The 26,860-nt window shown below is 40.9% G+C and overlaps 1 protein-coding gene across 7 annotated transcripts in view; it reads right to left on the reverse strand.

Moving 5' to 3' along the window:
• Positions 1–26,860, reverse strand: part of sipa1l3 (signal-induced proliferation-associated 1 like 3) — a 203,414-nt gene that overhangs the window by 138,516 nt on the left and 38,038 nt on the right. For 6 of the 7 annotated variants that reach the window (XM_041179196.1, XM_041179199.1, XM_041179198.1 and 3 more), the window contains one exon: positions 340–450. The gene's annotated coding sequence lies outside the window, so the exon portion shown is untranslated. Of the gene's footprint in view, positions 1–319; positions 451–26,860 lie in introns of all 7 variants that reach the window. The other variant, XM_041179194.1, reaches the window with a different exon arrangement.

Below are 26,860 nucleotides of genomic sequence, written 5' to 3' on the forward strand. Positions count from 1 at the left end.
CCAAACCAAAGCACTGAGAGACAATTTCTCCACAGCCAGACACTTTGAAATCCAGCAACATAAAATGCAACAATTTAACCACAGCAGTGCATTGTTAAATTAATGTCGGTTAGTGAATTAATTCAGGACTATTATTTTTAAACACAGCAAAATCCCAATATTTCCTGCAAAGAGCCAGCAAGGGCACAGCACTGAATTGTAAGGTTGAAAGTGCAGTAATAATTCAAATGTTAAACTGTGCAAATCTCAAGCTCACAATGGCAACCCTGTAGTCCTAGGCAGTCTTTCTGAAATTTCTTCTCGACAAGAACAAGCTCACCTTGCATTTCTTTTACATACCTGATTGAGCTCACAGGTCAACAATGGAATAAATGTGCCATTTAACATTCACCTTCACTGGGCTCTTGGTAGTGTGGGTAATCTCAAGAAAGTCACAGCAAGTCACAGAACCTAGGAAGAGATGGGGAAGAAAATCCAAAAGTGAATGCAGATAACCAAGCACATTTAGAAACGCATTAAAAAAAATGAGATTGGTTGAACTAATGTAAGCCACATCAGAGATGTCTTGAAATCCTATAGCAATGAATCTTGCTTTATTTAGTCACATGCAGGTGTAACTTGTTGAAAATAATATTATTTGACAAATAACTGTAAATATTGCAATTGTCCTTGTTGAATTTTTTCCCCATCAATAAACTGAATGAAAGAATGGCTTCAATTTCCCTTTGACCTGTGTCGTGATTTAGTTGAAGCAAAAGACCAGGGATGAAATCTGAAAATAGGCTGAAAAGGCTATTCAAATTTAAAACCCTGATTTACAGTACTTATGCTAACAATTTTAGCTAAAAGAGCTTAAGTGAAAAAAAAATGAAAGCTAAGAGTCAAAGTTCTCAGGTGAAAAGGGTATGTAGTGTTGAGATAAATTGGAGAGTTAAGGCACAAGGAGCTGCTCTCATCTGCCTTTTAGCAGCTGGTTACAGAAAACATTGGCAAAGGCCTTGGCACAGCCTGACTGCTTTCACCATTCTTCCAGGGCAGTGCATTCCAGGTCATAAAAACTCACTGTGGAAGAAATATTTCTCTTCATTTCCTCCCCCTTGCCTTTTCCTTCTACCCCTACCCGACAGCCCTGTTGCCAATTATCTCAAACCTGTGTTCTCTGGTTATTGACCATCCTTTGGAAACAGTTTCTCCTTATCTACTCTTAGCAAACGCCTTCATAATTTTGAACATCTCCCTGTGACCTTCTCTGCTCTAAGTAGTACAAACTCAGCTTCTTGCAAGTCTCCACCTAACTGAAGTTCCTGGTATGATTGAGGGGAGATTTGATAGATGTGTACAAAACTGACAGGTTTGGATATGGTAGACAAGGAAAACTGTTCCTGTTAACTGGGGTTACAAAGGCAAGGGGACACAGGTTGAAGGTTTTGGAAAAAAAGAGGTGCAGGGGGACTGTGAGGAAGAATAAAAAAAAACACAGCAAGTGGTAATGACCTGGAACTCACTGCCCAGAAGAGTGATGGATGTGGAAAAAATCAATGATTTCAAAAGGAAATTGGATGGGCACTTGAAGGAAACAAACTTGCAGGGCTAAGAGGTCAAGCAGGGGAGTAGGACCTACTGGGTTGCTCTGTGGAGAGCTGGCATGAACTTGATGAGCTGAATGCTCTCTTCCTGTGCAATAAATGACTCTGAAATCTCACCTTCACTAAGGGCTTGCCATCCTTTCTAAAGTGTGGTGCCTATAATTGGACACAATCCTCCAGCCGAGACCTAACCGGTGATTTATAAAGGTTTTTCTTATATTCTTTATTGGGATGTGGGTGTCATTTGTTGCCTATCCCTAATTGCCCATGAACTGAGTGGCTTACTAGGCCATTTCAGAGGGCAGTTAAGAGTCAACCATATTGCTGAGAGTCTGGAGTCACATGTAGGCCAGACCAGGTGAGGACAGCAGATTACCTTCCCTAAAGGGCATTGTCATGGTAACCATTAATGAGACTAGGGTTCAATTCTAGATTTTTTTTTTAAGTAATTAATTGAATTTAAATTCAACCAGCTGCTGTTGTGATGGAATTTGAACCCGTGTTTCCCAGGGCATTGGCATGGGCCTCTGGATTACTAGTCCAGTGACATTACCACTCCACCAGCGTCTGCCCAAGTTGGTGAACAAGAAAGTGCTGCAGAAATAGTTTCCCCTTGCTCGGGGGCATTCAAACCCTCCTGTAGGTGTGCTCCAACACAATTATGAGGGGCATAGATAGGGTAGACAGGAAGGAACTTTTCCCCTTGGTGGAGGGATCAATAACCAGGGTACATAGATTTAAGGTAAGGGGCAGGAGGTTGAGGGGATGTGAGGAAGATTTTTTTCACCCAGAGGGTGGAGGGAATCTGGAGCTTACTGTCTGAAAGGGTGGTAGAGGCAGAAACCCTCACAACGTTTAAGTAGTATCTGGATGTCCACTTGCATTGCCATGGCAAACAAGGCTATGGGCCTAGTGCTGGAAAATGGGATTAGAATAGTTAGGTACTTGTTTGGCTGGTGCAGACTCGATGGGCCGAAGGGCCTTTTTCTGTGCTGTAGACCTCTATGACTCTAATTCTTTAAGCTGTCTAAGCTTTCCCAAAAACATTTTGTCACAAATTCTCTCCTGCTGACCACAACAATGAACTTCACAGTAGCCCTGTGCAATTTCGAAAGTATGCACAGCCACACAGGAATGTATTTTTACAGCTCAATTTGAGCAATAAGCGATCCATTGTTTTGAGACCACCAATTACTGTAGCTCACTGGTTCCATTTTGTTTTGGTCACAGTAAAGTCACCTCATGTTGTTAAGGGAATGGTGCAGTAACTTGTCATTCCAAATGAAGTAATCATGGTTCATAATAGATTCCTGGGTTTGTTTTCTATTCCAAAAATGTCAACAGGCATGGGGACAATGGAAGTGTCAAAAACATGAGCTTTAAGTGGAATTATTTTTTGGGGTAAGGGGAAGGGTGAAGAAATATATTAAAGAGGACACTACTTTTCATTTTGGTTAAAACAAATGTTCCACTCAATCTAGGAGGATATTACAATGCGACTTATCATTAAAGATGCTGGGATTCGGTTGGACAGGCAGTTTACTGATGTGTCCTTTCTGGCTTTGCCAAAGGCAGCAGTAATGAAGACAGGACCAGAACTTGTGTAGAAGCACATCTTACTTCAGCAGCAGCAGTGTCACTCTTCCTTATATTCTGTTCGCACTACTTTTTATTTCCACCCCAAATGCTTCCTTCATTTTATGAAATGCTTTAAAGCCTTGCTGTGGGAGTGTCCCTTGGAGGTTGCAGGTCCATTATCAATCACTAAATAACAGAAAGAATGGCTAATAGGAAGCTATAGAAGTCTATAGTAAACAGCAAACTTGCAGATGCTCTTAGGCCAAACCTGATTAAAATTCCAACTTTAACTCCAGTTGGTTCACTTGAATCTCAATATTGTACTTTTGAAAGTTTAGGCTGAAGTGGATTCCAGAATCCTAATCTAGGTATAAGGTAGCTGCAGGATCTCAGGCTTTATTAACAAAGACACCCAGCTGCTGCACAAGAGAGTAATACAAGAGTGAAAACCTGAATATAGGCTTAAGTCCTCCAGGCATTTTCTAATGCAAGATTTATGTTAGTTAAAGGTTAACATCAAACTGTTTTGTACTAGAGTCTTTATAGTGTAGTGCTGACGATTAAAAAACGCCATGCTGCATGTTTTTTTAAAAACACCCGAGGGTGAAGGTGTAAAAAAGTCTTCATTAAACAAAAACTTTAAAGGTTGAGGGAATCAAGTGTACTCATTAATAAATTAGATGAGGTAATATAGCAGAGTAAGAGTAGAAAAGGATACACACTTCACAAACCCCTCAGCATTTCCAACACAAGATTAAGGAGATAAATTGGAAAAGAGAATTTTAGGTTTAGAGAATTATTCTACAATAAAGTCAGCTCCACATTACACTCAAACATACTAAATTGAATGGAGACACTGTCAAGTTTAATATAACTTTCAAACCACTGAAAAGTAAAGTCTTCCATAGCTTCATATTAGTCGTTCTACAAACTATTTAACATGGCTTCAAAAGCTGCTGAATCGGCCTGTTTTTATCTGTTGGAGCAGATTTAGCAACAGAACTGCACGTGTGGAAACCTTTCACACACGGTTACTCTGAACTCATACTAGTAATCAGCAATCTATCCAGGTTTTCCCCAGTGTCAGCACAGTCCTTATAGGCTAGATCTTTGTGGACTAAGATATCAGTCTGCCCCCACTTGTGTCAAAGTCACTTCCAACTGAAGTGCTGGTGATAACACAAGTGATTACCTTTATTTGGCGTAGTGAATTGGGGAACAAGCTTCTGGAGGAGGGTTGGGAAGGTGGTGGGGAGTGTGTGTGTGTGTGTGTGTGTGTGTGTGTGTGTGTGTGTGTGTGTGTGTGTGTGTGTGTGTGTGTGTGTGTGTGTGTGTGTGTGTGTGTGTGTCAGGGTGCTGAGTGATGGTATGGAAAGAAGTATTTGATACCCAATTCTTTATTCACCAAGATGAGGGCTCAGTGGTGGGCAAAATAATACTTTTCTCCAACACATAATTCAGAGAGATTGTAGTGGAATACGAGGATGGATTAGAAATATTTCTCCTGGAAAGCTCTACATTCCAACTTTAGTTTGCTGCATGGGCTATTGATATCAAGCACCAAAAATCCATTAGCAGCAGCGAACAGTAAAGTCAGGCATGAAGGATACCACTACTGCAAAGTTGGAATTATAACAAAGGCTTGTGTTACATAGTATAGCAAAATGATACAGTGTGGGGGCGGGGGGAATATCCATATAAAAATAAAAGCCAGTCATGGCAAGCAGTTCTGAATAATTCATATCAGAAGATTAAATATAACTTGCGCAGAGCAGTCAGCATTACGAGACAGAATGATTTGTGCACAGTTGACCTCTTTTGGAGTTTCTGCTCATTGAGCGAATGACAGAATATAATAGAATTACTTCAAGGCAGCAGATATGATGCGACAGAACTGACAGGCCTGCTCCAGCCTCCAGACTTCATTAACAAACATACAGAGCTTCACTGTAACAATGCACTGTAGTAGCTCATTGCCTTGTGTCTTTCAGTCTTCCATATCTCGTGTCTTTCAGTCTAAGCCACGGTTTTGTTCTCTAATCATTGGTATGTGTTTGGTGCTGTGGCCAGCATAGTTTAAAAAAATGTAAAAGTTTTCGCATTTTTGGAGTGTCACACTCTCACCTTAAATGTTTGGCTCAAGTTGACCTCTGTCACTCAAAAGTGTTGAAAGCAACAGACAAGTAGGAGCAGAGTTTATTATTCCTATTGTGAAGATTACAGAAGTGCAAATGCACCATGAAGTGTTAAAATGACATACCGTGGGACATATAGAATAATAAAATAATCTGCCTTATTTCAAAGCTTTTCTATGTGGGAGTAAGGGTGGGGAATACTCATACACACCCCAGGCAAATACTAATATATTCCTAAGGATCCACTGCCATCTCTTCAGACACCAAGAACAAAAGGAAAACACTACCATAGTTACTAAAAAAAAATTTTGCAATGTAACTGAAGAAAAGTTAGGTTAGTCAACAAACAGAAAAATACTGAAATCTGATACTCTCGGCAGCATCCAGAGATCATCTCTAGGGTAGAGGAATCCATTATGAAAACATGAGCATATTGGCAGACAGTTCGAATCACTTTTACGATCAGAGAAAGGGGAAAGCTTGGAAAAAGGAATGGATTTAATTAATGCCAATTGCAGTTTGTTTAAAACTGAGACTTGAGCATCACAATTATACATTTAGCTACTAGATCACACTAGATGAAGTGTGACAAAACTACATAGGAATTAATTGCAGCATGCCTGAACACTGCAGAAAAGAAAATGAAGGTGCCTCACAGTTTTAAGGAGTGGTAGAGAGTTAATCTCAGTCCTAAATATACTATTCATCAAGATTTATTTGGGCTGGTGGGGAAGTCAACACACAATAATATACCCTTAATCTCTGACCTATGCTGCCTTAGTAACCATCTTTTCATTCCCCTTGGGCAGTGAAAAACCTACATTTCAACTGGCCAAATGTTGATATTGCAAGTAAATCAAAATTATTGCTGACCTTTGCTCCTTTTCTTCTATTCTCCAGCCAAGGAGCTGAGTAGGCAGCCTGCCCCCAGGAATCTGCCACTCTATAGCAACTTTTATATTGACAGAGGTTGTACTATCAGTCGTTCACCTCTGTTAGTATAATGGAATACTCTCCACTTGCCAGATTGAGTGCAGTTCCTCAAACATTAAAGAAGCTTGACACCATTAAGGGCAAAACAGCCCATTTGACTTCTATTCAATCCCCCATCTTAAATATTCACTTTCTTCACCACTGGCACACTGTGGCTGCAGTGCGTACTACCTACAAGATGCACTACAACACCATGCCAAATCTTCAACAGCACCTCCCAAACGCAACTACCACTTGGAAGGACAAGGGTAGCAGGTGCCATCGGTTCCAAGTTCCCTTCTAAGTTTCACACCATCCTGATTTGAAAATATATTGCTATTCCTTCTTTGTTGCTTGGTCAAAATCCTGGAACCCCCCCCCCCCCTACCTAACAGCACTGTAGGTGCACTGTAGGTGGCTCACCACCACCTTTGCAAGGACAATTAGGAATGGGCAATAAATGTTGGTCTTTCCAGTGACAAGCGCATCCCACAAATGAATAAAAAATGCAGCACTCCTCAATAAGGCACTGGAATGGCAGACTAGGTATTGGAACAGGGCTCAAAACCTCCAGAGAGAGCATGTTATGAACTGAGCCAAGCTGACACATAACTGATCTGCTGTTATAACATCCCAGAGAATGTGACCCATAAACAAACAGTTTCTGGATCAGAGGATCAGAATATGCTGGGAAATATATAGATCTGTCTGAGAAACAACTGTTTTTCAGAAATAATAGCTAACTATTTCTCTTTCATATTTGACTTGCTGTGAACTATCAGCATTTGTTATTTCGGGAATTTACCCACAGCCGTCTTCTAGAACAGATGCGAAAGGAGGAGGAATGGGCCCAAGCCTGCACAAGTGCAAATAGCTTATATATGGTACGATGAACACAATGAAGGGAGAACCTCTCCAATCTCAACAAGAACTGTACTTTTTGTAAGAATTACATGATTGCACCTTTTCAGAACATTATGCACTGAGATATTAAAAACTGTCAAAATGAATATTCACTTTTACTACATATATAAAATCCCCAGTAAAAAGTCACCAGGTTCATCATTCTCCACTGCAATTTAATGTCTCACACAAAATAAGGATGGAATAGTATATCTCGTTACGGCATCCGTTTGAAATGCATTAATATTCACAGAATAAAGAAACTGGTTTCCCAACCTAGTGTGGACAGCTACAGAATATACCCGAGGCACAGCAAAGATGAAAAGCAGGTTTATCTACCCAATCTACTCAGGAAATTCCCCTCCCCCAACCCCCTACCAAATAACTTAACTCTGCTCACTGCCAAGTAGACTGACATCACAATAGTGACTACACTTCAACAGCACTTAATTGGCTGTAAAGTGTTTGGGACATCCTGGGATCATGAAAGACAATATAGCAATGCAGTCTCTGCGTCTTTATATATAAGAGATGATTTTCACTTAAGGCGGCCCCAGGAATGGGAAATGGAAAAAAATCCACAATGGACCTTGCTGTCCAGGTTCAAGCACATTGTTTTGGAGAGGGCACATTTTTTTATTTAACCCAGCCATTTGTGCTCAAGGGAGTTCCATTACCCATCTATAACCTTGGAGAGAATATTTTACACAAAACTGAAGAGAGAAAATCTTCCCCTTTTAAATTTATTCCTCGGCAAATTTTGTCTGTTTCCACTTGAAAAGGAATTTCCCATTGAGAGTTCAGTCTGTGCCTCCTTTAGTTCTGATGCGAACTAGAGTTTTCAAAGTTTTCTCCCTTACATCAAACTGCAAGTGACAGATAGAAATTACACTAAGATAAAAGCAAAAAATTGCAGATACTGGAAATTCAAAACACAAATAAAAATAAAAATATCTGGAAAAACTCAGCAGGTCTGGCAGCATCTGCGGAGAGGAACACAGTTAACGTTTCAAGTCCGTATGACTCTTCAACAGAACTTATACATTGTACTCACTGTCCAGCCATCAGGTTCCTTCCTTCACGAAACGAGACTTCCCTACTTCCCTGCAATCTGTCCCATTTCCCGCAACATCCTCAGTCTCCTTGCTTTGGTTATATTCAGACAGACTGCAGCACAAGTTTCTGGGCTCAAAACCTCTCTCCAGTTACAGTGACGGCTGCTGAAAACCTCATCAACAGCCCACAGCACAAACAGACTCGCTGAATATGGTGCAGCAGTTGGTGTTACTGATACAGAAAGAACATGGTTCTGCTCATGAACACCTCCAGGGTGAAGAAATTCATTCATGGAGTTAATGCAGCATCAAAAACCAGGGCTTGTCCTGGAAGGATAGTCTGGCCAAGAGGTTGAAGTTGTGAAAAATCAGAAAAAATTTTAGCTTAGAGTTCTGCAAGCACTCAATACACTTCAAACTGATCAAAGGAAAGTGGGTAGATAAGTATCTGAGAAGGTTACCCTACAGCAATTGGATGCTGCATAGTTACCGCTATTTAAAATTACTTCCATTTGTTTTACTGGGGTCTGTAGAAGGATTGAGATCTAGTTTTAACAAATATTTCTTTTGAGTCTGACAAAGCCGATCAGGCTGGCTTCCTCTGCATGATGCAGCTCAGTCATGCAAGTCTTGAAACTATTTTCTAAGCCTCTCATGGTGATGCACAACTACAGATGTCCTTGGAGAGGTGAAACTCCTCTTATTTTTGGTTGTCAAAGTGAATCTTGAGGAATGTGTAGTATTCATTCAATGATTTTGTTTCAGATTATACAATCCATGCCACAGAAAGAAAAAGGTCGTAAAAATTTTCAACTAGTACTTTTAAGTCAGTTTAGGAAAGACGTTTTATATAAGCAGATAAAGTGAATGCACATCCACCTAGCCAATTTTCATCCAAATTCAGTAAAAATACTGTAAAACTCTCTGTGCTTTAGTTTTTTTTTTAAAAATTCCGCTTTTTATACACATTTAAGGAGGGGGCTTTGTCACTACACTGCCTCTCGAAATCTTTGTTGAAGAGCACATGGCTGCCCTAATTAATTAGGCAAAATTGTACCAAACAAGACTGGTTTACCATTATTTACAATGTGTTAGCACTAAATAAACTAGCCCTTTCTGACCTAGAACTAGCAGGGTTTCAGTGAAGTGCAATTATTTGTGCATGAAATTGCCAATAAACTATAAAAAAACACCCAGTAGTACATCTGTGGGTTCTGAATTGCATTAAATTAGGGTGAAGTACTGTCGGCTACAAATCTGGCATTACGTAATGACAACAGTGATTAAGGGCAGCACATAAAAAGCACATCTCAAAATACTGAAAGGCCATTTTTCTGGCAAATTATTTACCCCAAAAAGCCAAAAGTAAGTGCAATGGCAACGTTGCAGGGCGCACCAACCTACACTTTTCAGTTAGGTGTTCAATGTCAATGTCAAGCAATTTCAAACAGTAGTGGTTTCGTCACCAGACCAACATTAAAAACAGTCAGGTCATTTATCTTCAATCAGCAACAATTCTCTGGTGAAGTGTGATGGGTGCCTTGTGGTTTAACGGGTAAAGTCACCTTCTAGGGTAGAATTAAATCATTATAGAACAGCAAATCTCCAGTCTATGTTGTACCATTGACCTCAGCACCCTAGGCTGGAGTTTAAAGCTCCTGATCTTAATACAGTGACATATGCTGGAACATATGCATACACATGCAGACATTGGATGAGGACAGGAGAAGGGCCAAGTGCTTGCTGCGATGTCTCTCATAGCTGAATAGCCTGCAGATGCTCATTGTTCAGGCTCACTCAACTGAGGTCAGCACCTACATAAAACACACACATCCCAATGTGAATCTTCACTTTACAGATAAGGGGGGTTAAAAAAAAGGCAACTTGATCAACTTAGTTTACTTCATTCAATTTTCTGGGATCTCTCAAATCCAAAAAGAGATCTGAATTTATACAGCATCTTTCACAACCTCAGGCTGTCCCAGTGTCTTACAGCCAAGAAAGTACTTTTGAAGTGTAGTCAGTGTTGTAATGTAGGAAACAGCCAATTTGCACAGCAAGCTCCCACAAAGAGCAACGTGATAATGATCAGTTAATTTGTTTAAAAATAGGTTTTCATTGAGGGATAAACACTGGCCTTGACAGTGCCACGGGATCTTTTACATTCACTTGAGGGTAGATGGGACATCAGTTCTCAATCTGAAAGACAACACTGCAACACTTAGTACCAGCATCAAGTGTCAGCTAGATTTTTGTGCTCAAGTCTCTGCAGTGGGACATGAACCCACTACCTCTTGACTCAGAGGCAGAGTATTACCAACTGAGCCATGTCTGATACAGCTGGCAGAGAACAATGCACTGGTCAAATGGTGCTTTTTCATACATGAAATGCCAGGCTAATGTGAAAACTTAGGAGTTAGTACTGCCCAACAAATATTCCACCCCCCAACTCTTCAATATAAGCAACTAAAGTGAACGTGCTGATAATCTAAATAGTAGTACATTGTTACTTTAAAACCTAATACCTCTAGCAAACGTCTGTCTGAATTACACAAGCAAACACACTTTATATTTTCCAAACTTGTCATGGGATAACCAAAAGTTAATACACCCAACAAAATCTTTACATTAGACACACACAGATTGAATATCTAAATTGACAGCACAATTTAAAAATCTAATATGAAGGTTATTGCTGCAGATATGCATCCAAATCAAAATTATAAAGTATTTTCCTCATCAGTTGATACATTTGCTACAATTGTATTCACAGGTCACTTCAACTTGTATCCTATCCAATTACCAACTGACCATTTCTCTCTTCCCTTCCCCCACTGCCCAGGTTTAAAAAAAAGCTAAACTGACCACTAGATGGTGCACAACAGCACAAAGTCCTTCCATCAACACAAGGCAAGGAAGCACAATGCCATACAGTACAGGCAAGGTCAGGAACCCGGTCACGTGGGAATCACTGCACAAACTCATGAATCCAAAGCGTAACAGCTATAGTACAAGATATTAAAAGAAAAAAAGCATGCATTTCTACAGCATCTCCAGACCTCAGGATGTCCCCAAGTCCCTTGTAGCCCGTTATGTACTTTTCGAAGTGCAGTCACTGTTCTAATGTAGGAAGGTACTAGATCCACATACAAATTAGGCTTTTTAAATAAAAAGGCCTCACAAAACAAAGACTTGGCAAACCTGGTTATGTACAATCAGGATTCCTTTCAATCAGGATTTCTGCATAATTGGAGCAAATCAGAGCTGCAGAATGAAATGTCATGCTTGAATCAGGATTATGCTTGGATTAGGTAAAGTATGTGCAATGCAGGCAGCACTATAGTGATTGCTACTGAATAGCAATGAGCGTTTATAGTCTAAGCAACACAGCAGGCAGTTTATTTACTGTAATAATTAGACAGTTAAAACTCATGCTGCTACAGACAATGAGGTATCACTCAGCTGGTTGTGCCTAAATTCAAATTGGATCAAATTCCCTCTGTCCACTTGTCATGAAGGTCGTCAAAGAGGAATTTGAGGTAGTCTCAACCCACCACAAGCCAACAGCTCAAAACAACCCATAATTTTCTGGTATGGAAAAGTCACATGAGTTCAATCTGCAGACCTCTGGACTGCATTGATCATAGGAGCACTGATGTCGAGACTGGACAAAAAAAAGAGATAATGTATTTTGTTGGAAGGTTGTGGGCATCCTACGTGCAGACACCTGCCAATGCCACAAGGTGTTGTGCAGAAATAGCATGGAGAGCACATCCCACTCCTCAATTTACCCTTTCACATCTCCCACCCCAACTGCAATTCAGTAATGAAGGAGCAATCCAACCTTCATTACAATGGTACAGCCCCAGGTGATGCTGCCCCAGCAGTTTGCTGCATTTTTGAGAATAGCTAAACAAAAGAATTGCCTATGAAAATGTTCGATTGGAATGATCATTTAATTCAAACATGGCTGATGTGTTGTAATTGGAAAGGGAGAAACAGGTTCTGAATTCATAGTGAAAAATTTGCTTACCCATTGCACTATTCATTTAGGCAATAATTAATAAGAAACATTGAATTCTGATGAAATGCTGGGAGGCTAGAGGCTAATATACAGGTGCAGTGACAAAAAGGTCGATGTGCTCTGCTTAAGCAGAGCATTATTTCAACTGCTTAACAGGTCAAAGTACTTCCCACTCCCACAACGAACCAATTCTTTTATATAGACTGTAAGGATGCATAATCACACAAAATGGTTTTTATGAGCCTTGCCTTTCCATTGTATATACCAGATGGCAACAAAAATATAAAAGTGTACAAGTTTCCTTTCAATTCACTCCAAAATAAATTTCAAGCCATTTAAAAAAATCCTTTCATGTTTTAAGCTTTGTTCGAGTCACAGTTCCCAAAGCAACAATGACTGCCACAGAATTACTTTTTGTCTGGGAGGAGGATTTGAATACTTTATTAAAATCTGTTGTACAGTTGATACAGTCACATTGTACACAGTCTCTAAAGAATGCAGATTTGGAATGGTAAATATACTTAAGGAAACAAAGGGAGTTAAATTAAAAAAAACTTAAACTTGGTAGCCTGCCAATCAATTCTCTTGTAAAGCCAGTGAGTAGCTGAACCACATCCCAGGCAGATACTAAATTAAATTCCTAATCTGCATGGAGCTAACTGATCTCTCAGTAAGGGTGCGGTAGAAGCATTACGACTAGACTCAGAACCTCAAGAACAGAATACAACTAGCTAGAGTTCCCAATCGCCAATCAATTACCTCTATTGCTACTGCATGTACACAGGCAGTGGTTGGGAACTCAGTTCTGAAGCCTCAACAGTTCGACAGTAGCTCAATGCCCACATTCCAGCTTGAGAATTGCCAGGGAAAGGCGCCTGTCCTCCGGTCTCAGTAAAAGCTTGGGAACACTTGGGGAATAATGGGCAGAAAACTAAACCCCAAAACAACTTTTCCCAAATCGTTCCTACCACTGGCGTTGTACAGTAGCAGGAAAACAGTAGGTTTTCCTTCATTAGAGGAGATTCCACTGCACAAGACGGCTATTGCCAAGTGTGGGACACATGACCTTGAAGAATTAAGCAATTTTGCGGGACACCTTGTAAGAAACTTATTTTAACTTTCTGTGGAAGCTATTTTTGACAATATGATTCCCTAATACCAGCCATTTCAATCATCCTTTTGCTCTCCCCACACTCCTTGTTTCCTCTCTCATGAAGGACAACATGGAAGATTATGCTCATGGACACAGACAATAAGCACCCCGAAAGGGATTTTAAAATTTTATTTATTCATTCATGGGGTGTGGGCATCGCTGGCTGGGCCAGCATTTATTGCCCATCCCTAATTGTCCTTGAGAAGGTGGTGGTGAGCTGCCTTCTTGAACCGCTGCAGTCCATGTGGTGTAGGCACACCCACAGTGCGGTTAGGAAGGGAGTTCCAGGATTTTGACCCAACGACAGTTGATGTTGAAGGTGTGGAGGGAAAAAGATATGCCCATTGCCCCACTGTTCTATCGACCGTCCAAGATTCTAAGTTGTCGAATACCCAACCTACACAAAGTTCAAATTCATTCCGGCCTCAGAAGAGAATGACTACAACAAGATTGCAGAGAGCAAAGTTCTTTCACCACCAAAATAGAAGAGCGAAGCAGGTGACCCGCCGGCAAAAATCAGCATAAATTATGCAGGCATCAGCTAAAACAACCACTTGAGGGAGGAGACCTACCCATGGAATATCCACAATACCAGTCAAATTCCAGCTACAAAAAAGGAAACCAGGAGCCATTTCTACCCTTTATTTCCAAGTGCACTGAATCACACTTCAAGTCCTGACAGCAGCTTATCAAATGAAGGTTTTCAATTTCCAACAGTGCAGCAGGTCAAAACACAGCACTTTGTGACGAGTGTAAAAACCTGCACCACTTCACAACACAGCTGCAGCCCGCGATAAACAAAAGACACAGTTTCTTTCGCGCATTTATAGCGTTGAATGGTAGCCGCGCAAAACAATTTCTATTTAGCCTTTGGTCAGACTTCCAATTGCGGAACAGTTACTTTCTGTAGCATTTTACCGTAACGGACATAGGCGATGCCACATTAAATGCCTGTTTTGCTACTGATTTTACAATACTTGCTCTCCAAAGTAGATGGTAGTGTTGTGTACCCAACTCTGAGACATGTCCACTGCCAGCCCAGATGGTACTACTGATACCAACTTAAGATATCTATTGGCTTCACGTATTACCGGGGTTCAGGAGAGGGAAGCGGCGAGTGGGATAATTTTTTTTCCCCAAAAGACACATGGATTGTAGCAGCCCCAGCTCGACACTAAACCGCACCATCGGGACTCTTGCACAGCATCGGAGCTCCGGCTTCGGATCAGATCTGCATCGTGAACGGGAAGAGGGAAGCGGCGAGAAGGTGGGTCGGATCGGGTCGGGGGTGGGGAGCTTGGGGGGGTGGGTGGTGGTGGTGTGGGAGAGAGATCGTTTGCGACCCGAAGGATCAGGGAGAGGGAGGTTCGGGAATCGGCGTGGGCGGCGAGCAGGAGGTGCGGTAAGTTACATTTCTTTTGAAACGTAGAAGAAATGTAAAACAGAGCAACTTGGAGCGTGCAGTTTTAATATTTTTTTCCTGATAAGGAAGGTCCCTACAGTTTTAACATGGGTTCCTATGGGAACGTTTCACTCACAGCAGTATTTTCAGGAACGCAGCCACAACTTTGCGAGGACTTACTGTAAATCCTGTCCATGCGATTCGAGTTTGCAGAAAGTTGAGGATTACATTACCGTTTAATCACTGAATCTTCCTTTGACCAGAACCTCTACGTCTCCATTTCTCCAATGCCCGTTTGGCAGAGGTCTTGTGATGCAGTGGATAATATCCCTCCTGAGCCAGTAGTTCCGGGTTCGAGACCCACTCGAGGACTTGATGACCGAAGGTGTGTTCCTTCATAATGCAGCCAAACAGGTTGATTATCACTCTGTAAATCCTACCAATATGCCTATGGTAGGCAACAAAATCCATGGTCAGCCAGAACCATGTGGTAGCGGCAGCGCAAAAGCCTCCCCACATTGAAAGGCTCCATTCTAAGAGATTCTCGCCACGTGCTGGACTCCATAGCAAGCGTCCTCCTCGATTCCAGGGACTACCGGAGAGAGACCCCCACATTTGACATTGCATACCATCAGTCTGCAGCTTTACCTGCTTACCATCCAACATCATTAAACTGGCTCCAAATCAAAAACCAGTTGGACATCAAAAATGCTTAAAAACAAAAATTTACCATTACCACCAGGCAGCTGTTTAATGTGCTAATCATTTTAATACTGAATCCTTGTCCGGGAGATTGCAATTCCTCTTCTGATTTCTAATCATTGTGCATCCACATGGGAGGAAGATGATTCTTAATTCAAAGTAAAGAGTCCTTATGATAAACCCATAAATGTTTTAAATACCAAAGGGATATTTTAATGTCAATAAATATGCTCAATCAGCATAGAGTACATACAGTTGTAATATTACTGTATTTTGACACTCCACTACTGGAATCACATCACTAATGAATAGAAGATCCACTAATTACCAATGAAAACTATTTCATGAGAAGCATTTGAACAAAAACAGAATATGGGCAACAAATGTGTGACCTACTTGACCTACTCAATATTCAGGCTCGTGAGGCACTAACCCAAAGGTCTCTCAATGCTTCACACATTAACCAACTGTTTGCAATTATTCAACCTCCATACTGCATCACCCACATTGTTGCAGTGGTTCATAACAGCACTGATTGTTACTTGGCTTATTCAAAGCATTACATGATAATACATAGTAGACATTTTCACACAAAGTAATATGCTTTAAAGGTATAATATTAAACATTAACCAAATTGTACCCACCATCACAAGGCTTGTAATCAACAGCAATTCACCCAGAACATTTTGTTGAGACTCATTTAGTAGTGCTCTTGTCTAACTCAGAGGTTGTAGATTTAAGCCCCCTTTTCAGGACTTCAGCACAAAAATCTGGCCTGACACTCCAGTGCAGTATGAGGGAGTGCCACACTGATGGAGGTGCCGAGTTTCAGATGAGGTATTAAACCAAAACCCCTACTGCCCTCAGGTGAATGTAAATAACTCGGAGCACTACTTCAAAGAAAGGCAGGGTCTCCTCAGTGTCCTGGCCAATAATTATCCTTCAATAAACATCACAAAAACTGACTTTTTTTAGAATCACTCCACTATTTGTGGGATCTTGCTGCACAAATGGCTGCCATGTTTCCTACATTACAACAGCGATTACACTTCAAAAATTCTTCATTGGCTGTAAACTGCTTTGGTATGTCTGGTAGTTGTGAAAGGTGGCATATAAATGCAAGTTTTTAAAAAATTATCAATCCAATTTTGGAAGCCCAACTTCTAGAATCATACCAGAGAGTTTTTTTTGGGGGAAAAAGAAAGTTGAATTCACACCCATGAGTACACTTTATCAAGAATCTGGTGACAACTCTAGCCATACAGTGACAACTATCATATTTCCTAATTCCCAATCATTCCAAACCACTGGCAAAAACTCACAGGAGGGATTTGAGCACCACTGACCCTTTCATTTTAAAATCACTCTTCCCTATTCATGATACTGCAGCTAAATCTCATTCAGATGCAAACCCACAACAAACGAACGAACGTCACACTTAAATTAAAACACTAAGAGCAGTCTTTGATTAAACTAAACTGAATGTCCTGCACTAATAGACCACTGGGACACATGCCAGACTGTTCTCCTTGAACTTCATTTCATAAATGCACAGCTCCCAGAGATTTACCATTAAGTAAGGGATTTGTCATACTGTTGAACCACATTTCATTCCTTAGATATCATACATTAAGTGCACATACTCTTGACTTTAAAAACCCAGTATGTTTTGTGATTTCCAATCTTTAAGGCCTATTCTGAAAAAAAAATGCTGCATGAGTCTATACCCCTGTAACAGAAATAACTGCTGCAGAGATGTTGTTATTTCTCAGTAAAACACGTACCGGATGCCTCCCCAAAGCAACGTGGTTAAGATTGGGAACACAACATTATGGGGAATTAAGCCAGTACTGAAATAATACCATGTGCACTCATTAAATTATGCTCAGAAAAAATGTCCAGTTTTGTGTTAACACAATGTGCATGTGACACTCATTACTGCTCTTGCATTTGTCCCATAATGTTCTTTGGGCCATTAAAGAATTCTCAATGCTCCAACTTTTCAGAGGTGGAGCTCAAGTTGTCTTGCAGGCACCGGTTCAATCTCCCAGGATGTTGAGTTTCCAATTTCAGCCACACAACTATAAGGAGAGAAAGACCAAGCCACAGCTGCCTCGAAGCTGTAAAACACTGTATATGCAAATTATAGGACATTTTTGAATATGTACACTCAACAAAAAAAATGTTCAGTAGCCTGTGTTATGGTCTCATTAATCTCCAGAATTGTGGAATAGTTTCCTGACAGCAGAGACTCATCTAGGCTGTTCTTTGGTTAAAATAAACCAAATGCATTACAGAACAAAGATCAGTTTGAATTCCTCTATAGTAGATTACGCAATAGTTCACCACATTAGTGATCTTGTAAGACTTGGGATTAAGTTCTTGATCCCTTCTCCTGTTTTCCATGTAAGTGAACTGGTGATCTCTCATGTTGCTTGTGGTGGGGGCCATTTATTTTTAATGAGATCACAAGGAAAAGGAGCTAAGACCTATACTTACAAAACACTACCTTAAGCGAAAGAGAGCGGGAGAACACAGGATGAGTCTTGAATTAGTGGTTAGATGGCTCCAAACAGGTCAGAGGAATTGAATACTGAGGGAAGTAAGGAGCAGAGTTTGGGCTCATGGGAAAGCACAAGTTGGAGTAAGAGACATTGTGATGAGTCTTCATTTCAACAAACAGCAAGAATGCAGGGAGCTCTAGAAGAGAAACCCAAGAGGGCGAGACATTCAAGCCCAACTATTTGTGGACCTTTCAGAGGCATCATCAGTAAGTCACACAACTGTCTCCGTAGTGACTATTGCAGCAATCATGTATGGGAGTGGTGGGGTGAGGGGCAGTGTTGGAAAAATCAGGCAGTTTGAGGATGCCAGTATTCTGTCCAGAAGAACAGAAAGCCAAGTATCCAGTATGCAAATTAAAGGAAACTCTTCATCAAATTTAGTTTGCCAAATGAAACTGTATCAGAGGGGTTGGAGTGGAAATCATTTACAATTACTACAACTGAATGTATGATAATAAGTATGTGAGGGGGCTTAATATGAACATTTCATCTCTACTAAATAAAGTTCCGTTTCAGTACATGTATCATATTTTTTTGGTGTATGGGTGGTCTTGATACTTCAAGCAGCTCCTTGCAAGTCACCTTCAATAGATTTCACGAAGTAATCACTAGAGTCTAATGTAGATAAGCTGTTAGCCTGAGCCCTCCTGCAGCTGTACATAACTATGCCTTTGGTGTGCTGTTATCTTGCATGTTCCAAATTTATGAGCGTCCACCGAGAGTCTGGAAACTCTCAGCAGCAAAAACTGAGGAAACATTTAAAAAGTCCATTAGAAAATGTGCTTAAAATCTCCCATACAGTGCTTAGCCCCTTCTGTGTAGCTGCAGTAATTAACATTAATGGTTACACACCATACTTCTGCCAAGTAGCAAAATTACTAAAGCAAAGAAAAATGTTCAATATAAACACCAGAATGAATGCCCCAGCAATCATACAGGATGTATACAGTTCCTCAAATAAAGGCATTCCTTTTCCAACTTCCCCCCACAGTCAGTTATGGGTGCAGCATCACAGTGCAGACCTATTCAAAAGCAGAGGCCTCACCAAACAGGTTGACCACAGTTATGTAAAATTGTGGAAGATGGCTAAATCAAGCAGTTTTCAGGATGCCAGTATTCAGCGCCAGAGGGACAAAGTGATAAGCAGCCAAATGCATAGGTTGTGAAACCTGCGCATTCAATTTAGTTTGTCAAAATTTTAGATAACCCCCAGCAATTGATCATCAATATAGATGGATCGAAAAAAAACTTTGTATTTACATCGCACACCTCAAATTTCTAAAGCACTTCACAACCAAGGAATTACTTTTGAAGTACAATCATGATTATATAGACTAACAAGGCAGGCAATTTTCACACAGCAATGTCCAATAAAAAGCAAAATGATACATTTGACCAGTTAATCAGTTTTTGATAGTGTATTGGAAGATTAGGGTTGTCCAGCTAATTCGCGAGAACTCCTTGCTCTTCTTTGAATAGGTCTTTGATCTCCCCTTGAGCCATCAGAATCTCAGCTTACCTTATGTTCTGATGAAAAGTCACTGAACTGAAACATTACTCTTGTTTCTCTCTCTACATTTGCTGCCAGATTGGACGAGTATTTCCAGAACTGTTTTTATCTCATCTTATCCTCCAATCTGAAAGCTTGCACTTCCAACAAAGTAGCACTCCCTCAGTATTGCACTGAGGTGTCAGCCTAGGCCAGGCATTGTAATAAAAGTCATAGATAGTCACCAAACGTCACCATATTCAATTCGATTACAATACATCAAGCCGGTTTTAACTTAAGTGAATAATTTTCTGATTTTACATCTTCGACAAGACTCACCCATTGATAACAAAAAGCAGTCATGAATTCAGACATTTAATCCTACAAGCTTTGAATTGAAAAATTATCCCCATGTTCCATCCATTCAGGTTCTTCTCTCATGAACCTTTATGAACAGGCTCTAACACATTTCACAATTCAACACCACATATCCAAGCTTTTCTTTGACTGTTCTCTCTGTTCCTACCTCTTCATACCCACTTTAAAAAAACTGATAAAATGTCTAATTTAAATCAACAATTTGAATATGCAAAATTGAAACTGTTCAACTGGTCAGACCTTTAGCAGCATGATGCTAAAACAGGGGATTACCCGAAATGGAAACCAAGTTTTGCCTATTCAGTTAAGTCAAATCTTACATGCAATAGAATAGAATCTCCGTTTTTATTTTATAGAAGTCAGTTGCCAAACAAATCAATCTCACCTTCTAAAACTTAGTCTGTAGTCTCGAGGTGCAAAGCAGATGCTGAAATTTTGATTCATTTATAAGATGTGGGCATCACTGGCTAGGCCAGCATTTTTTAATCCATCCCTAATTGCCCTGGGGGTGGTGGTGGTGGTGAGCTGCCTTCTTGAACCACTGCAGTTCATGCGATGTAGGTACACCCACACAGTGCTGTTAGGGAGGGTGTTCCAGGATTTTGACCCAGTGACAGTGAAGAAATGCCAATACATTTCCAAGTCAGGATGGCAAGTGGCTTGGAGGGGAATTTCCAGCTGGTGGTGTCCCCATGCATCTGATGCCCTTGTGCTTCTAGATGATAGTGGTTGTGGATTTGGAAGGTGCTGCCTAAAGTGCATCTTGTAGATGGTACACATGGCTGCTACTGTTCATTGGTGGCAGAGGGAATGAATGTTCGTGGAAGGGGTGCCAATCAAGCAGGCTGCTTTGTCCTGGATGGTGTCAAGCTTCTTGAGTGTTGTTGGAGCTGCACTCATCCAGGCAAGTGGAGAGTATTCCATCACACTCCTGACTTGTGCCTTGTAGATGGTGGACAGGCTTTGGGGAGTCAGCAGGCGAGTTACTCATCACAGGATTTCTAGCCTCTGACCTGCTCTTGTAGTGAAAGTATTTTTGTGGCTAATCCAGTTCAGTTTCTGGTCAATGGTAATCCCCAAGATATTGATAGTGGGGGATTCAGCAATGGTAATGCCATTGAACATCGAGAGACAATGGTTAGATTCTCTCTTGGAGATGGTCATTGCCTTGCACGTGTGGCATGAATATTACTTGCCACTTGTCAGCCCAAGCCTGGATATTGTCCAGGTCTTGCTGCATTTGGACATGGGCTATTTCAGTACCTGAGGAGTCACGAATGGTGCTGAACATTGTACAATCATCAGCGAGCATCCCCACTTCTGGCCTTATGGATGGAAGGAATGTCATTGATGAAACAGCTGAAAATGGTTGGGCCCAGAACTCCTGCAGTGAAGTCCCAGAACTGAGATGAATTGACCTCCAACAACCACAACCATCTTCCTTTGTACTTGGTATCACTCCAACCAGCAGACAATTTTCCCCCAATTCCCATCCAGTTTTGCTAGGGTTCTTGATGCCACACTTGGTCAAATGCAGCCTTGAACTTAAGGCCAACCACTCTCATTGCATTGGCGAGAGAGTCAAAGAACATCACCAGTCCTGCATAATAACCCATCTTATATCATGGACGCAGGACTATCTTTATGTATAAAACAATGATAAGTACTCAAGCTATTGAGGTGCCCTAGACAGAAAGGCCTGAAACTTTTTCAGATCACATTGGGTACCAAAGTTTTATCAGCTATAATAACATGAACATGCTGTAGCCTTAATTTCAAACCCAGTTGTACAATTCAAAACACAGAACAAAAACAAAATAACTAGAAAAACAAAAATCAATTAGTGCTTGAGTTATGTTTACATTGAGAACACTAAACTCCACCCTTCCAATTACTAAACAAAGGAGGGAGGACAGCGACCATCAAAATTACATACTTCAGCAAAGTGTTCAATCCATTCATAATTCCTCATAATGAAACAATCCATGTCCATGTGCAGCAAGATCTGGACAGCATAACTTGGAAATAGATAGTCATTCCTTCATCATTCTGAGCCAAATTCTGGAACTTCTTCCCCAACAGCTCTGTGGGAGTATCTTCACCACAGACTGAAGCAGTTCAAGGCAGCGGATCACCACTACTTTATGGACAATTTAGGATGGGGGAATAAATGCTGGCCTTGCCAGCAACACCCACATCCCACAAAAGAATAAATTTATAAAACTGGGAGAACATATGCTGCTCAGCAGGAAAGCTAATTTTTGGAGAAGGTCCAAACAAGTCTGCTCCTCAAAATAAGGTTCTCTTGAAGTTCAATGGTGTTGCTGCCTGGCAGGTCCCTCCCACATCCACAACAAAGTGTAGATTTCTTCCCCCTTTTGTAATGCTTTTAATTGCAACTTGATCTGCTCTGTCAGCGATATGGGATACTAAACTGGCCAGTTTCTTTGCCCTGAACTGCTTTCCAAGCCCCCTCAGCTTTTAAGGTTTTTCACCAAAACATTAGCACAGAATATAATAACTCAGACCATAAGCTTGTATCACATCTCTTGAGACAACCTGAAAAGGGATGGCAGCACGCTGCTTTAAATAGCTGATGGACTAAGTCTGACCATCATGAATTTCCTTGGAATGAACTGCAAAACACTTGATATTAGTTCTCTTAATTTGTTAGATATACTTACACACACAAAAGTGACAATAATTTTATGAAAACTGAAGAAGCTACAGCAGCTCAAACTATCAGCAAGTATTTTTGAAAGCTAGAAATGTGCTCCCAGTAGAAGGGAGTTGATGGTCATTATGTCACTGATTAAGGCACAAAGTTCCAGCATTATGGAGTGATGTGCCAAATGCACAAGTCCCTTAGTCAGCTAAACTGTATTCCCACTTCCAAAGTCCAGGCACCACTCCACAAGAGGGCAAACAAGCTGGCCCAAGCTGCTCTCATCACTAAAGTGTGACATTGGCAGAGGCTTGGGAGCAAGCCAGTCACCAGTACAACCATCAAGTGACCCTGGAAGAAACAAAGTAGACTTTGCTCTCCTCCCTGATCTTCCTCTCCCCACACTGAAGTGAGGTACATTGAACTACTGTTAAACAAATGGCAACAGGAAGCACTGCTGCACTTGACCATTAAAAGCAAGCTATGCAATACTTCAGAGTAAATCCCTCCACAATCGAGTACAACATTCTGCCTAGTGCACATTTCAAAAGGATGCTCACTAGAATCTCTCAAATATATTTATCACTGGAAAAGCAGGTTTCATAAGAGTTTGAAATCTGCACAAGGAACTGTATCAAGACTAGCCCTTTGACAAAAAAAAAATGTACATCACAATTCCTCCAATACAGCAATGGATAAATTCAAAGAGTGTGCAACATGGTTTGTAGATCCTAACTTGAAATTTTGTTCTGTGCCAATCTTGCTGATCTCAGCCAACAAAGGAAAGAGACAGATTGATCAATCATAATTCTTGCTCATCATTATCCATGGATCACGCTGGAACATTTGTATGCATGAAGTTAAATGATGGTAGGATTGCACTTGGCTGCAATATTCGCCTGCTGATGTTCACTGCCTGTGCTCACAAGTGACGTCTGGATACTTGGGCACGTTACTGGAGGATAGCAAGCACCAATGGAATCCTAACAGAGAAACTATATAGAGTTATTCTGGCAAACATCTCCTTGCAAAGCTGGCTAGCCTCTTCAGGAAATGAAGAGCAGGAATACAAATTTAAAAAGTTGTCACTCCATGCCAAACTACAGAGCAGATTGCTTCGGTGAAGGCAGTGTTGTCAGTAACATTTCAGTAAAGCATAATGGTGGGCGTGTCAAATTTTCACAGTATTGAACTGAAAGGTTTCTAGCATTACAATTATAGGTTTTGTCTTACCATTATTAGATTGCATCTGGAGAGAACATACTGAATTGTATAATCGCACAAGTACTGGTGGTTACAAGGTCTATTACAGGTGGCAGTGGTGAATAGAAGCAGCAGTTTGAGAAAGTGACTCAGGAGAACATTCAAGCATTTGACATTAGCCATTTTTCCTATCGGTACCAATGCACTAAATAAGTCTCTGGATAATAGTCCATGTGATACCTTCATCCAAGGTCCCAAATCAAGTAATTGGACATTCTTACCTTACTGAAAAAAAGTGCTAATTCCCACAGTAAAAACTAATTAAGATCAGCCATTCAGAGAAAAAAAGAATCATGATTCATCAACAATAAATATCCAAGGGACAGAGAAAATAGATTCTTATTCCATAAAAAATTCTTTTATCCTCAATATCCCTTGACAGGTAGCTAATATTGGGAAGTGATTAAAATGGGGTAAATAGACTGGTGTGGAGGACAGACATGTATGAATTCAATACTGCAGGTCCAGTAAAGACATGGAAACTGTTTTCTCAAAGCACTATTTAAAGTGTTACATTAAAATAACATTTCGTTGTTTTATAAAAAGATGCAATCAATGTGAAACAGAACACCCCAAAACAAGGAGGTTTTTTCCTGATGGTTTGGATACAGATCCTAGGTATGTCAAGCTGGACCTCAATCAAGGTAGGCAAGGTACTCATCCTGCTGTTTGCGCTGTGAAACTTTAAGGTTAATGAGACCAGAATGATGCATACCACAAACCCCAGCTTACCCACAGGAAATAGTTCATTCGAACTTCACAACCACTCCATTAATCTGTTTGGGGTTAGAAAGAGGAAATAACTGAACACAGACTCTCACCACAGTTTTTTTAAAAATATATAGCAGGCAACTAGCAACCTTCCCTACACTGTGATATCATCAGCCTGGTGATTGTTTAGGTTTTTTTTCACAAGCTGTCATGAAAACATTACCTAAAGCCTGTGAGCTGACGCGACACCAAATGGCATTCTCCTCCTTGGGGAAACAGTCAGGATGAGGTAATGGGGAGTCTTTGTAGCCGTGGTGCATTCAATAAAATAGACCTGACAATGGAAGTTGAGAACCTTCTGCATTATTCTCGGTAATCTGATATTTTAACCAGTTTTATTACATGGTTCAAACCAATCTGGTTCACTTCTGGAACCTAGAGGGTTGGCCTGTCACTGGAGACTATGGTTCTCCTCACAGATAATTCAGCAGATCAGGGCTCTGATTGGAATAGTGGTCCTGACTGGAAAAGCAGCAGAGTTTAGAAGTCCCACATAATAGTTCAAATCAGCACAGTTTACCAGTAAATTACTGTTGCCAGTGCTTACAGGTCATCAGGTCTCAGCTTTACCAATGTAGACCATTTGACTAAATGGGGAGAGTCCTCTTGGGGGGAGAGAGGGAGCGTGCAACATTAGGAAAACTAGTGCAGATTCTCTGCTTAGAGACTCTTAAATATACTGTTAAATATTTGTTCGCGTCAGTCAAACAGCCAGCCAAAAAAAGATGAAGGTCTCATTACAGATAGTATGCAGATTTAAGAAATGTAAAATGTCGTTTCTTTCATTGGGAAATGAAATAAAGACATCGCTGCAGCCTGACCAAAATGTTCTCGTCCATACCCTTGCATAAGGAGAGAACAGTTTCAGAATCACAATGGAAGGTGAAACAGGACATTCATTTAATTCTAAATGTTACACAGATTAGCTAAGAGTCTCAGCATCACGTGCCTCACTATCAACATGCTCATCAAATTTTAGATTACAATATGCAAAGATATTTCAACCACGATAAAATGACACAGACACTCAAGTATTTATGTCCCATGTCCAAATGCAAGTCAGTGAGTCAGTAATTATCATATCCGGGTTCTAACTCACATTCCAATTGGTTCTGAACCAGCTTTTCATCCTTTTTCATTCCACTGTGAATGTTCTTACAACAGGGCTGTATCTCACACCACAGTTCCCAACAGCACTTTTCTTTTTGGAAAAAAAGTACTTTTCAATCTTTCAAGTACAGAAACAGTACAGGCTGTGTTGTCAAGAAATATTCAAAGGTCAGCTCGTTCAAAGATTCCACCAACCAGCATTCAGTGCTTAATTTTATGTTATAGTACTGTGCTTGCATGGTGATTCTTTGAAATGTTATATACTGATTTTAAAAATTATAAAAGGAGTTGAATTTACACCATCATGTTACAGCTATTATTCATTTGCTGCATTGCTATTTAAGAAATTTGCTTGCACTAAGCCCAAAACAAATTCCAGTGTTGCAGTGTTGCGTGAATGCAGTGTTGCGTATATTCACCATACCCTCTGACCTTCCCCTCTCTGATGCTGAACGTTCAGTGCTCAGCAAAGGGCTCAGTTTCATACCCTTACACCCTCACTTCAATGAATTCCAGGCTCGGCATGATGCTGAACTCTTCTTCCACCGCCTTCGTCTCTGTGCTCACTTCTTTGGGCAGGAATCCTTCCTCCTGTTCTACGGATCCTTTTATCCGCCTCCAGTATTCTCCCTTCACCTGGACCCCTCCCTCTGGCCTCTTAGCTGCTCTTGATCTTTTCATCGACAACTGTTGGCATGACATCAGCCATCTCAATTTCTCCACTCCTCTCACCCACTCTAACCTGTCTCCTTCTGAACTTGCCGCACTCCATTCTCTCAGGTCCAAACCTGACTTTGTTATCAAACCTGCTGACAAGGGTGGTGCTGTTGCTGTCTGGCATACTGACCTCTATCTCACAGAGGCCGAGTGCCAACTCGCAGACACTTCCTCCTACCTCCCCCTGGACCATGACCCCACCGCCGAACATCAAGCCATTGTTTCCAGGACTGTCATCGACCTAATCTCCTCTGGAGATCTTCCCTCCACAGCTTAAAGTCTCCAAGCCCAGTCAGCCCGCTTCCAGCTCCTCCCCAAAATCCACAAACAGGACTATCCCAGTAGACCGATCGTGTCAGCCTGTTCCTGCCCTACGGAACTAATCTCTTCCT

This window comes from Carcharodon carcharias, chromosome 34, assembly GCF_017639515.1.
Source record: "Carcharodon carcharias isolate sCarCar2 chromosome 34, sCarCar2.pri, whole genome shotgun sequence".
Classification (NCBI taxonomy): Eukaryota; Metazoa; Chordata; class Chondrichthyes; order Lamniformes; family Lamnidae; genus Carcharodon; species Carcharodon carcharias.